Source organism: Chelonia mydas, chromosome 4 (assembly GCF_015237465.2).
Source record: "Chelonia mydas isolate rCheMyd1 chromosome 4, rCheMyd1.pri.v2, whole genome shotgun sequence".
NCBI classification, from domain to species: domain Eukaryota; kingdom Metazoa; phylum Chordata; order Testudines; family Cheloniidae; genus Chelonia; species Chelonia mydas.
Genome location: NC_057852.1, coordinates 113028425 through 113039699, shown reverse-complemented (window position 1 = coordinate 113039699; position 11275 = coordinate 113028425).

Below are 11275 nucleotides of genomic sequence, written 5' to 3'. Positions count from 1 at the left end.
AGATGATATGTCACAGTAGGTCACTCCTGATTTTCTCAGCTATAAGCTGAGAAAAATCAGTGTTTGAGGGGTGGGAAAAGCCCTTTGACAGCAGTGGCTTATTGATGCATGTACATGTCTGCTAGCGGATGGCTTTGCTGACAACACTGAGATGTTTTGAAAGAGAATGCTGATATTCTTAACAAAAATCTGCAGAAGCTATGCATATATACACTACATATTCTGGCAACTTTCTAGAATCAGAAAAGTATGGGTGGAAGAGGAACCTTGAAAAGTCATCAAGTCCAGCCCACTGCACTGAGACAAGACTAAAGTAAACCTAGACCATCCCTGCCAGGTTTTTGTCCAACCTGTTCTTGGGGGTAAGGAAACCCAAAACATAACCACCTTAATTGAGGGTGATTCTACAACCTCCCTTAGAAGCCTATTCCAGAACTCAACTACTCTTACGATTTGAAAGTCTTTCCTAATATCTAACCTAATTCTCCCTTGCTGCAAATTAAGCCCATTCTTTCTTGGCCTATCCTCAGTGGACATGTTACCCTAGATTTTGGGCCCAAGGTACTTCAATATTGGTCTGCCTATAATTCTAAATAGATTTGAGGATTTATTCTGCCCAAATGGGGAGAAAGGTAGTGACCTGCCCTAAGGGAATTGCCAGGAAATTTGTCTCTGACCTGCAGAGGACTTCCAGCATAGCTAACCCTGGAAAGGACACAGATACAGCCCTCCGATCAAGAATAGGTACACAAACAGCAATGCTTCAAACAAGGTAAGTGGTTTCCTTTTCTTGCTTTACTAGATATAGTGTAAAGAGAAAATTACAATGTATTGTAGGCAATTACTTTAAAAAAGTCATGCATTTAAGTGTTAAGACAAATACACTGTTGCAAAATTGGTACACACTTGAATGCTTCATACATATGCATAATGCCTATAATACAATAACCTTAGACATGTTACAATGTAGCATACAAGTATCCAATATGCATGCATATAACAGCATAATATAGCATTAAACAAACATGAAACAATTAACAAAACCATTCTGCAAGCAGTAGCCAGCTGCTTACAGGATGGGGTGGGGCAGTTCTCACTCAGTAGCAGGTATCCAGCTTTATTGACAGGTATACACATAAGTGGTTTTAAAATAAGCAAACCTCAGACTTACATTCCTTTTCTCAATCCCCCGACTCATCTTTAGGTCCTTCTGCTCTATCACTTTCCCTCCCCCTGCAGTCATCATCTTCTCAATCACTCTCATCTCTTACTACACACCTTCTAGCTTGCCAGCTGTCTCCTTTTATTCAGTTCTCTGACCTTTTCTGATTGGTTGACCTTTCAAATTGCCTGCTCCCTGCGAGCGTGGCAACTCGTTCAGCCAATCAGCTTTACCCTTACATCATAGCTACTCCTCCTCCTTCCCCCTCCCTACAGGTGTTTTGAGTCATCCTCCTGAACTTTGTTCGACCCTTGTTTCTGATTTGCTATTGGTCAATTTATGATTTGCTAATGGCATCTAAGTAATAGATAGCAAGTTTAAAACAAAAGGAAGTACTTCTTCACATGCTGCACAGTCAACCTGTGGAACTCATTGCCAGGGGATGTTGTAAAGGCCAAAACTCAAAATGCAAAAAAGAACTAGGTAAGTTCATGGAGGATAGGTCCGTCAATGGCTATTAGCCAAGATGGTCAGGGATGCTATGTCCTTAGCCTCTGATTGCCAGAAGGTAGGAGTGGATGACAGGAGATGGATTGCTCGATAATTGCTTGTTCTGTTCATTCCCTCTGAAGCACCTAGCATTGGCCACTGTCGGAAGTCAGGATCCTGAGCTAGATAGACCATTAGTCTGATCCAGTATGGCTGTTCTTATGTAAATTTCTGCCTCTGAGCATGCGCTCTGTTACCTTACTCTAAGCATCTGGATGCCTATATCCCACCTAAACTCCAGAGCAACTTGCAAAACAGGGAAGATGTGGGGGAGCAATGTTTATCTTGTGTATAGGGCCCTATCTCATAGCAGGTTCAGAGACTGTCTACTGGATTGGGTTCCATTCAAAATCTGGCTGGAGAAGGAGGCTGTGGTGTCCTCTTCCACCTTAACGTCTAGTCCAGTAGTTAGAGCACTTGCTTGGGATATAGGAGTTGTGGGTTCAATTTTCCCTGAGGTAGAGGGGGTAAAAAAATTGAAAAAGGGTCTCCCACATCCCAGGTGAGTAGTTTAACCAATGTGGTTCCTACTCCTTTGGTTGTTTTGTGTGGAGTTAGGCAGATACCTGTCTCATTTTCTCAAGAAACAGCTTAGACACCTGACTCCAAAAGGGAGCATACCTGCAGTGATGACTTAGGTACCGAATTCTGTGAGGGATGGATCTTATAACCTTAGAGATTTCACCTGCCCCTCTGGTCAATATATCCCATTGGCTGGCTTAGGTAGCTCTCCGCCTATGGTGCTGGCTTTTGTGGATCCCACTCGGAGGTGCCTCTCTCTCTCCATTCATTGTACAGGGAGCTGAGGCACCTAACTCAGGATTTGTGAGTGTTCCTCACAAATCCTGAGTTGTAATAGTGGTGTTCCTGTGACTTTCTTGGTGCCTAAAAGCTAGGCATTGAGATACTGAGTGGTGGAGTGCCTAACTCCCTTTGTAAATCTAGTTCTTAGACCTTTTCCTCACTGCTACAAAAGGTGAGTTTTTGTTTTGCTTTGTTTAACTTGGGATAATTAAGGTTCAGGAGCTATTCTGAACTAAAAGCACAGGGAGGACAAAGCACTTCGGTTTTAGCAGTGGGGAAGAGGCCTCAGAAAATGTGTCTGGAATAAGATCAGAGGTAAACATGCTCATATGTTTGTGCCACAGTAAAGACGTGAAAATTTTGTTTTGAAAACTTGATCAATATGCGTAACAGTGACAAGAGAGGTGAAGTCTGGATAGGAAAGAAAGGTAGATGTCCTGCCTAATAGCTTGTGTTTAAAATGTATTCCTAAGTATTTCAAATACTGTTTACAATGCTTTACACTAGTTTCAGTGTTTGTGTGTACGTTACAGTTTCTACAGTACACAAACATATATGGCTTAATCTGCAATGAAAAGAAACTAATAAAGAAATAACAATATCTTCATTCAGAGTTTAACATACAATACCCCTGTGGCTTAATTCTGCAAAATTGTGGCAGAATGTACCCTTATATTCACACCCAACACACCATTGTAATAATATTTGTACAAAATATGCCTTGTGATGTGTCATTTGAAAACTAATAACTTGCTGGCCAATATTATCATGGTGAAATGTGTGTAGCAACATTATATGTAAAGTTATGAACATAAGCCAAAATTAGATCTGAAATGTATTTATCAGACAAGTCTGGGTAAACCAGTTTTTCAAAGACAAAGGACAAGCTGGTGTCTCTAGCCTGATGTCATCAAAGTTAATGGGCAATCACCTGTCCAGTGGCCATTCTTTGGCAAGGAAGGTGGGTAGGAACAGATTGAGCTGCATTTTAGCAAACAACAGTGGGCTAATCTACACTGGAAGTGCTATGGAGGCCCAGCTGCACTCATGCAGCTGCACCGCAGTAGTGCATTTGGTGAAGATGCTCTATGCCAGGGATGGCCAAATTTACTGACTGTCTGAGCCACATATGACAATCTTTAAAAGTTTGAGAGCAGGGGCACACCTGCTGGGACTTGAGGCTTCATCCCTGTGCCCTGGCAGCCCCTAGACCCTCCTCCCAGAGGTGACACATGGGGGGAAGTACATGGGGTCAGGTGCCCCCACCCCAGACTTTTGCTAGGGTTTGCTGGCCCTGCTCGGTCACATGGTGCTGCCAGGCCTGGCAAGCTGGGATCTGCGGCTGTGGGGAGAGGCAGCAGCATACAGCTGAGAGCTGCAGGGTGAGCTGTTGCTTTTGCTGCTGCCTCTCCTTGCAGAGCTAAAACAGGGAGCTGCAGGGAAGGGCCACTGAGGGTAAGAGGTGGGGCTTGACTCAAGCAGTTTTGTGGGCTGAACCTTTAAATTGTCCCCCCCGCAGCAGGCACCAATTGTCTCTGACAGAAGCCTGTCACCTCATCACCCTGTCGCAGGGCAGAAGCCCTGAGCTCCCACCCAAGTTTGGTAGACAGAGAATTGGGGGGTGTGTGTGTGTGTGTGTGTGGTGGGCTCCACAAGCCACACTTTAACTGTAAAAAAGCCACATGTGGCTCATGAGCTGCAGTTTGGCCACCCCTGCACTATGCCAATGAGAGAGCTCTCCCATCGGTACAATAAAACCTCCTCCACCAGAGTGCTGTCCACACCAGTGCTTAGGTCAGCGTAAATTATGTTGGTCAGGGGGGTGGCTTATTTACACCTGTCATAAAAATAAAGGGAAGGGTAACCACCTTTCTGTATACAGTGCTATAAAATCCCTCCTGGCCAGAGGCAAAACCCTTTCACCTGTAAAGGGTTAAGAAGCTAAGATAACTTCACTGGCACCTGACCAAAATGACCAATGAGGAGACAAGATACTTTCAAAGCTGGAAGGGGTGGGTGGTGGACAAAGGGTCTGTCTGTGTGATGCTTTTGCCAGGAACAGATCAGGAATGCAGCTCAGAACTCCTGTAAAAAGTTAGTAAGCAACCTAGCTAGAAATGCGTTAGATTTCTTTTGTTTAATGGCTGGTAAAATAGCTGTGCTGAATGGAATGTATATTCCGCTTTTTGTAACTTAAGGTTTTGCCTAGAAGGATTCTCTATGTTCTGAATCTGATTACCCTGTAAGGAGAGAAGCAGGTAGAAAGTAACCCGGGGAGTCAGTTGGAGAACCGGACACTAGCTTGGTGTGTTTTGGCTGGATCCTGGCTGAGCTGTTGATGGGCAACCCTGCCACCACCAAGGCCCTAGGTTGGGACCTGGTGGAGAGGGAGGGCCTGGGTCCCCCTATCCTGGCAGCTGCCCACCCTGGGGTGGTGGCCTGCCTCACCAGCTCTCCTGGCTCTGGCCAGCAGGCTGCACAGCCCTGATTGGGAGGATTGCGATAGGGACTCTGACTGTTGGATCACCCTGCCCTGACAGAGAGGGTGAGTAGATTGACTTTGGCTGTAAGGCCACGTCACTCCAAGACCTAGCCGGGTTGCACAGACTTGACTGTGGGCCTGTAACAACTCGAGCCCCATCCCAAAAGGGAATGGGGTGTGCATGACAGACGACAGAGGGTAATAACTGATGTGATGGGAGGGGCTATGTCAGATCTCAGGGGCAGAGCATGGTAACCCTCCACTCTCCCTTTTTTATTGTTGCCTCCCCTCCTGTAGCCAGCCACAACAGGATGGGAGAAAGCTTGCACATGGAGCTGAACAAAACTTGGCAGCAGTGGGAATGGGTGGGAAAGGTAGCTCTCACCACCAAATGAGGAGTGGGGGGTCAATTAGAGGGAGCAGCACCAGCTGGGGTCTCACCTTCACATGCATAGTGGGGGCTACAGTCACACCACCTGAACCAGGCTCCCAATGGCTACTCTTTCCCCATAGGCTCATGGGTCACTGTCATTCCCTCACAGATCACACCATGAGTTAAAGCTTGTTACCTACATACACTGGTACTCGTGTCCCTAGATCTGGAAATCAGGAATTTCCAGTTCCAGGATCCAGTTGTGCTGGATCTGGCCACTGAATCACTTAGTCTTATACCCTGGTTCCCAGTAGCTTCAGAAAGAACCCCTGAAATAGACAATTGTGGCATTACCTGCTGCTAAATTTGCTCCTGACCCCATTGACTTGTATTAGCTTGTACTCTGAAGCATAAGGGCTTTCCTCTCACTTAAATATTTATCCTAACAAATATAACTAGATGTTTTCTATCCATTTGTGTCTCTTTAAAAAAAAAAAATCCTGCTAAGCTTTTTGCTTCAGTGATCTTGTGACAATTAGTTCTGAGTACTAATTGAGTATTTAATATCACAGTGCACTTAGTTTTACATGTTTCCTTTCAATGTCATTGAATGCCCCTCTGTTCTTCTGTCCTAAGAGAATAAAGAGGAGGGTTGGATCTACTCTTTTTATGTATAATTTATTTGTCATGTCTCTCCTCCCTTATTTCTTCCCTAAACTGTAGTCCCAACCTCTTCTCTCTCTCCCTTTCTTTCCCCATATGGAAGTCTCTTTGTTACCTCTAATTGCTTTCATCATATTTCTAAATATTTCTGCTGTCTCTCCTTTGAAATAGTGGGTGTGTAATTCCAGGCTATATTCAGTCTTGGTCAGCCTAGGCCCTACTGTACAACACTTGCTACCCTAAAAGCCCCTAGTGTATTAGCTGACTTCAGAGACTGCCTTTTTTATTTATTTATTTTTTTGTTAGTTCAGTCATTTCATTTAAGTTCTATCAGAGCTCTAGGATGAACATATCCCGTCCTGTGACTTATTGATGTTTAATGTGTGAATTTGTTCCAACACCACTTCTGACACCGCAGTCTCTAACAATGTCTCATCTTCTTACCTGAAAAGATTAGGTCTGTTGTAGTTATTTCTGGCTTCCTCTGAGGTGAAGGAAAGAAAATCCGTTTTGCTTCTTTGCAATGTCCTTATTTTCCCTGATTGCTCTCTTTACTCCCTGGTACATACACACTGGCTTTTGTTTCCTCCCGGGGTGTCCTCCACCCCTGTCCTGCCCTGAGGCCTCACTCTCACTCTGCTTCTTCCCACCCTCGTTCTAACCTCCCCCTCTTAAGGCCCCCAGCTCTCCACCCTCCCGCAAGTGCCTCCCTCAGCTGCCAAACAGCTGCTCTGTGGCACCTCTGAATAGCTGTGGCTGATGAGTGCTGCACACCCACTATTTTTTTTTTCTGTGAGTGCTTGAGCCCCAGAGCACCCATAGAATCAGCCCCTATGCCCTGGTACTTAATGGACCCACTAATACTCTTGCAGGCTTCTGATATTCTAATCTTATCAAATAAATGTAACTATGATGAAACAGAATCAGGTTGTAGCCCTCTTCTTAACCCTTAAAATAGCTCTCTAAACTTTTGGGACTTACTTGAGGACCTGCTGCCTCATTACTGTTCAGCTGGCTCTAACTGAAGTACAAGCTCAGGGCTGGCCCACAACATTTTGGCAATTGAGGCGGGGAGCTCAAATGACGCCCCCATGCCCCCTCACTTGGGCCAAAACTTTGAAAGATCTCAATTCTACCTTCTTCCTGTTCTACTCCTCTCATGGTACTGCTCTGCTACCTACCCCAAGAAAGGAGAACTAACAACTTAAAATGCCTTGTTCAAAAATTTTAAGTAACACTTACATTTGCTGTTCAGGTGTTTGAAAGTAACTTTTCTTGTCTGCATAGTAAACACTGGCATTTTTACCTGTTTGAATAATCAAAGTGGTGCTTTCTGTGCCTTCTTGGTTGCAAAGATTTGAACTGCTTCCTGCTGAAGGTCCATAGTCTGAGCCAGCTCATGCTCTACTGTGATGGTTGCAAGGCCGACCAGCCTCTCCTGTGTCATTGTGGAGCGTAGATGTGTTTTTGTTAACTTCAGCTTGGAGAAGCTGCATTCTCCACTGGCAACTGTTACAGGAAATGTTAGAAGTATGCGCAGAGCAACAAAAGCATTTGGAAAGAGGGTGGCCATCTTATTTGTGCACATATATTCTAGAACAGCCTTTGGAGTTGATCCTGCTGAAATGTATCTTGAAAGGGCTTTCAGTTCATCACCTAAATCACTCGCATCAATATCGCACATGTCAACACTGTCTCTAGTTCCCTGCATTGCTGGTGTAGGTCTTCTTCAGGTATAGTGAGGAGTTTTGGAATATCATACAACATCCCAGATATACTGCTGTGTTCCTTGAGCTGCATGAAACGTTCTTCAACTGCACAATCTAGCGCAATCTAGCACCTGGTTAAAGAATTCAACTTTGAATTGTTGTTTGGGGTCTCTTATGGGATTATCCCATGCCTCGTAATCAAAATGTCGTCTTCTTTGGTGACTCTTGTATTCTTGAATGGGTGAGAAAATAGCTTCAGTGTGAAGTTCCTCTGCCAACTTCTGTGCACTCTTCAGAACGTTTTGAAATCCCTCATCTGAGCGGTAAGACTGTAGGTATGACAACCTTTGTCCAGTTGTTCCATTGCTCCAGACATATCAAGGTCAGCACCTTGGAGACTCTTGCTTACAACATTTATTTCAAACAGTATGTCATGCCACAACACTAAGCCACACAGATATTTGAAGGTATGGTTGCCATTATGGAGGATAATGCTATCTTCCCAATTTGGTGTTTGATAGGCTTTATCGCCTCCACTCAACTTTCCCATTGTGTGGCACTCAGTGGTTTGTGTCAGAGAGGATGTTCCCAGATGTTGCTACAAAATTTGCCATCAATATGCAGAGAAAAATACATTACAAAATTCATCAGCCTCACTAGAAGCTGATGCTGCATCACTGACCACCAAGTTCAATGAACAAGAACTGCATGGGACAAAAAAAGCTTGAGGGTTTAACTCTCGGATCAGTGTCTGCACTCCTCTCTCATGTTGGCACCATTATTATAGCCCTGACCTCTCATGTCAGCTATTGCAATTCCCGTATCTTCCAGCTTTTTAAGAAGCACATTTGTCATACCAGCTCCTGTAATATCATCAATGTCAATAAATTCTAGAAAATGCTCTCTGACAGTCACCATTGCAGGGACAGTTTCACTAGGTTCTGTTACAAAATGCACCATTTAAAGTCATTTGTTCCATATGGCTGATGTCAGGTGTGCAGTCCAGAATAACAGAGTAATCTTGCTGACTTCAGATCTGCCACAATCTTCTGTTTGACTTTTGTTGCCAGTAACTGTATGATCCCATTTTGAATTGTTTTTCCAAGGTAGTGGTGTGCATACATTTCTTGGGTGGTGACTCTTCTTAGACGCTCCTGGAGTACAGCATCAAACTCAGCCATCAGCTCAACAATTTTAAGGAAGTTTCCATTGTTTGGCACATACAGCTGATCGGAAGTGCCACGCAGTGCTAGGTTTTGGGTCGCAAGCATTCTCACAATGGCAATGAGCCTTTTCAGAACATTTTGCCAGTAAAGAGACTCTGATGCAATCTTCTCTTGATGCTGATCATCTATGGTGCCCTTTAACCTTAGTCTCATCTCAAGTTCTTTCCACCTATGGAATGCTCTCTGGTGATTTGCTGCCTTCTCATGGCATGCCAGATTTCTAGCCAAATTTTTCCAGACCTTTGTTTCTGTAGAACCCAATGTGGCTGGAACATTAGACTGGAAGAGTTTGCAACAGAAACAGTATACAGCATTCTGGGTTTTTGAGTACACAAGCCCTGGCCTCTCCACTTTGGGACCATTGGGGATTTCATGCCAGTAATGTGTTGTATGGAAACTTCTATTTTCATTGTCTTTGGGGAACATGAAGTTTTTCACTTGCTATGGCTCGTGCAATACAAGGAAGTGCCTCAGGCTACTGCTCAAGCGGGTCCATAGTCCTGGATCATCTAGACTTAAGGAACTAAACTAGGCAACAGCTGTTTCTTGTGCCTCCACCACACTCTTCTCTGATCTACACTTTTCTTCAGAAATGTGCATGGTTACATCCATTTGAGATGGAGATATGGATGCTTCAGTAGCTGCCAGGTCACCTGCACTCTGACTAACTGGAAGATCAGGCATCTCCTCACCACTCACATCCTCACTGGGGCCAGAAGGCTCACCGTGAACATTTGAGTCTATGTATCTCAGGAGAGCTCCTTCCTGCTTCGATAGAAAAGCTTCTTTTGCTTGCTTGCTTTTTCTGAATGCTGCCCCAGAGGGGCTTTTTCTTCTTTCACTTGTAAGCAGTGTCAGGATGAGCTCCACCCTGACATCTGGTGGTGAGGTGTGGCAAGTTGTGGAAAAGAACTTCAGGGGCCAATCTCATTTGCATAGGCACACCCACCCTGCCTAGAATGAGGCCATAGCTGCCCAAATGGTCACTTTGGCTGCTGTGGGATCCCCAGTGTCTCTGTTATTGGGGCAGGAAGAATAAATTGTTATTACCCTGATTATGGGAACTGTGCTTGGAACTGTACTTGGCCTTTTGTTATGCTTGAGGGACTCACCATCAATTAAGTAGCACTCGCTAGGCAAGGGTCATGGGTTCCAAAACTGTGTGAATTGAGAGAGGCTGGGGACAAGTATTAATACTTGGTGGCATGGGCCCCTGGGTGAAGGTTTTACATGCTAATTGTACTTCCTCCTCTCTCCACTGTGGAATATCAGAGCTAATTTTGATTCTATTAGGAGTTTAGTTACAGGCTGCTAAAGCTCACTTTGGGCTAATGGTGCACCAGCACTGAGGCTCCCCTACTACAAGCTGAATTCACCAAGGAGCTGAACTGACTAAGAGCTGAAGTCACTGAGCGTTGTGTTAAGTAGGGTGGGAGCCTGAAGATATATTGTGGAGCAGTTTGTGGGAGGGCTGGAGTGCCTTGTGGACAGGCTGGTGGAGCAGTTCATAGGATGTTGGGAGCTGCTTGTGGGACGTGGAGCGGAGCAGTTCATGGACCAGCTGGTGGAGCAGTTTGTGGGACGGCTGGAGCCACTTGTGGGATGTGGAGCGGAGCTGAGCGAAGCAGTTCGTGGGGTGGCTGGCGGAGCGGAGCGAAGGCCTATGGAGCTGTGGGGCGGTCAGCTTCAGATCATGTAAGATGCCCCTTACCTCTCTTTTCCCCCCTCCCCCCAATCTCCACCCAGGTTGGGAGGTAAAGCTCTGCAGATAAACTTTCGAACTCTGGGGCTGCCCTGACCAGGGACAGAGACTTTTGGGTCATTGGATTTTTGGGACTTTGGGTGATTTGGGGGTGCTGGACTCAAGAACCAAAGGGAAAGGGCATGCTCCAATTTGCTTGGGGTGGGTTTTTTGCTTGTGGGTTGTGTTATGAATCCTGTTGGTGATGTTTCCCCAACATAATGCCACATTGTTTCTCTCTGTTATTAAAAGGCTTTTTGCTACACTCAGACTATGTGCTTGCGAGAGGGGAAGTATTGCCTCTTGGAGGCGTCCAGCGGGTGGTATATATTTGTCCCAGGTCACTGGGTGGGGCTCAAGCCGGTTTGCATTGTGTTATTGGAATGAATTCCCTAGATATTGAACCCGGCCCTTGTTGCTGCCAACTCTGGCGGGCAGAAGGTTACACACTCATGACTGCTGTTCTGTGCCAGCTATAGTGGCTCTCGACACTCAGCTGAAGGGGACAAATAAGCAGGCTGGTAGCAGGGCCTGAGCAAGGAAAGATATCAGCGTCTTAAGGGCTT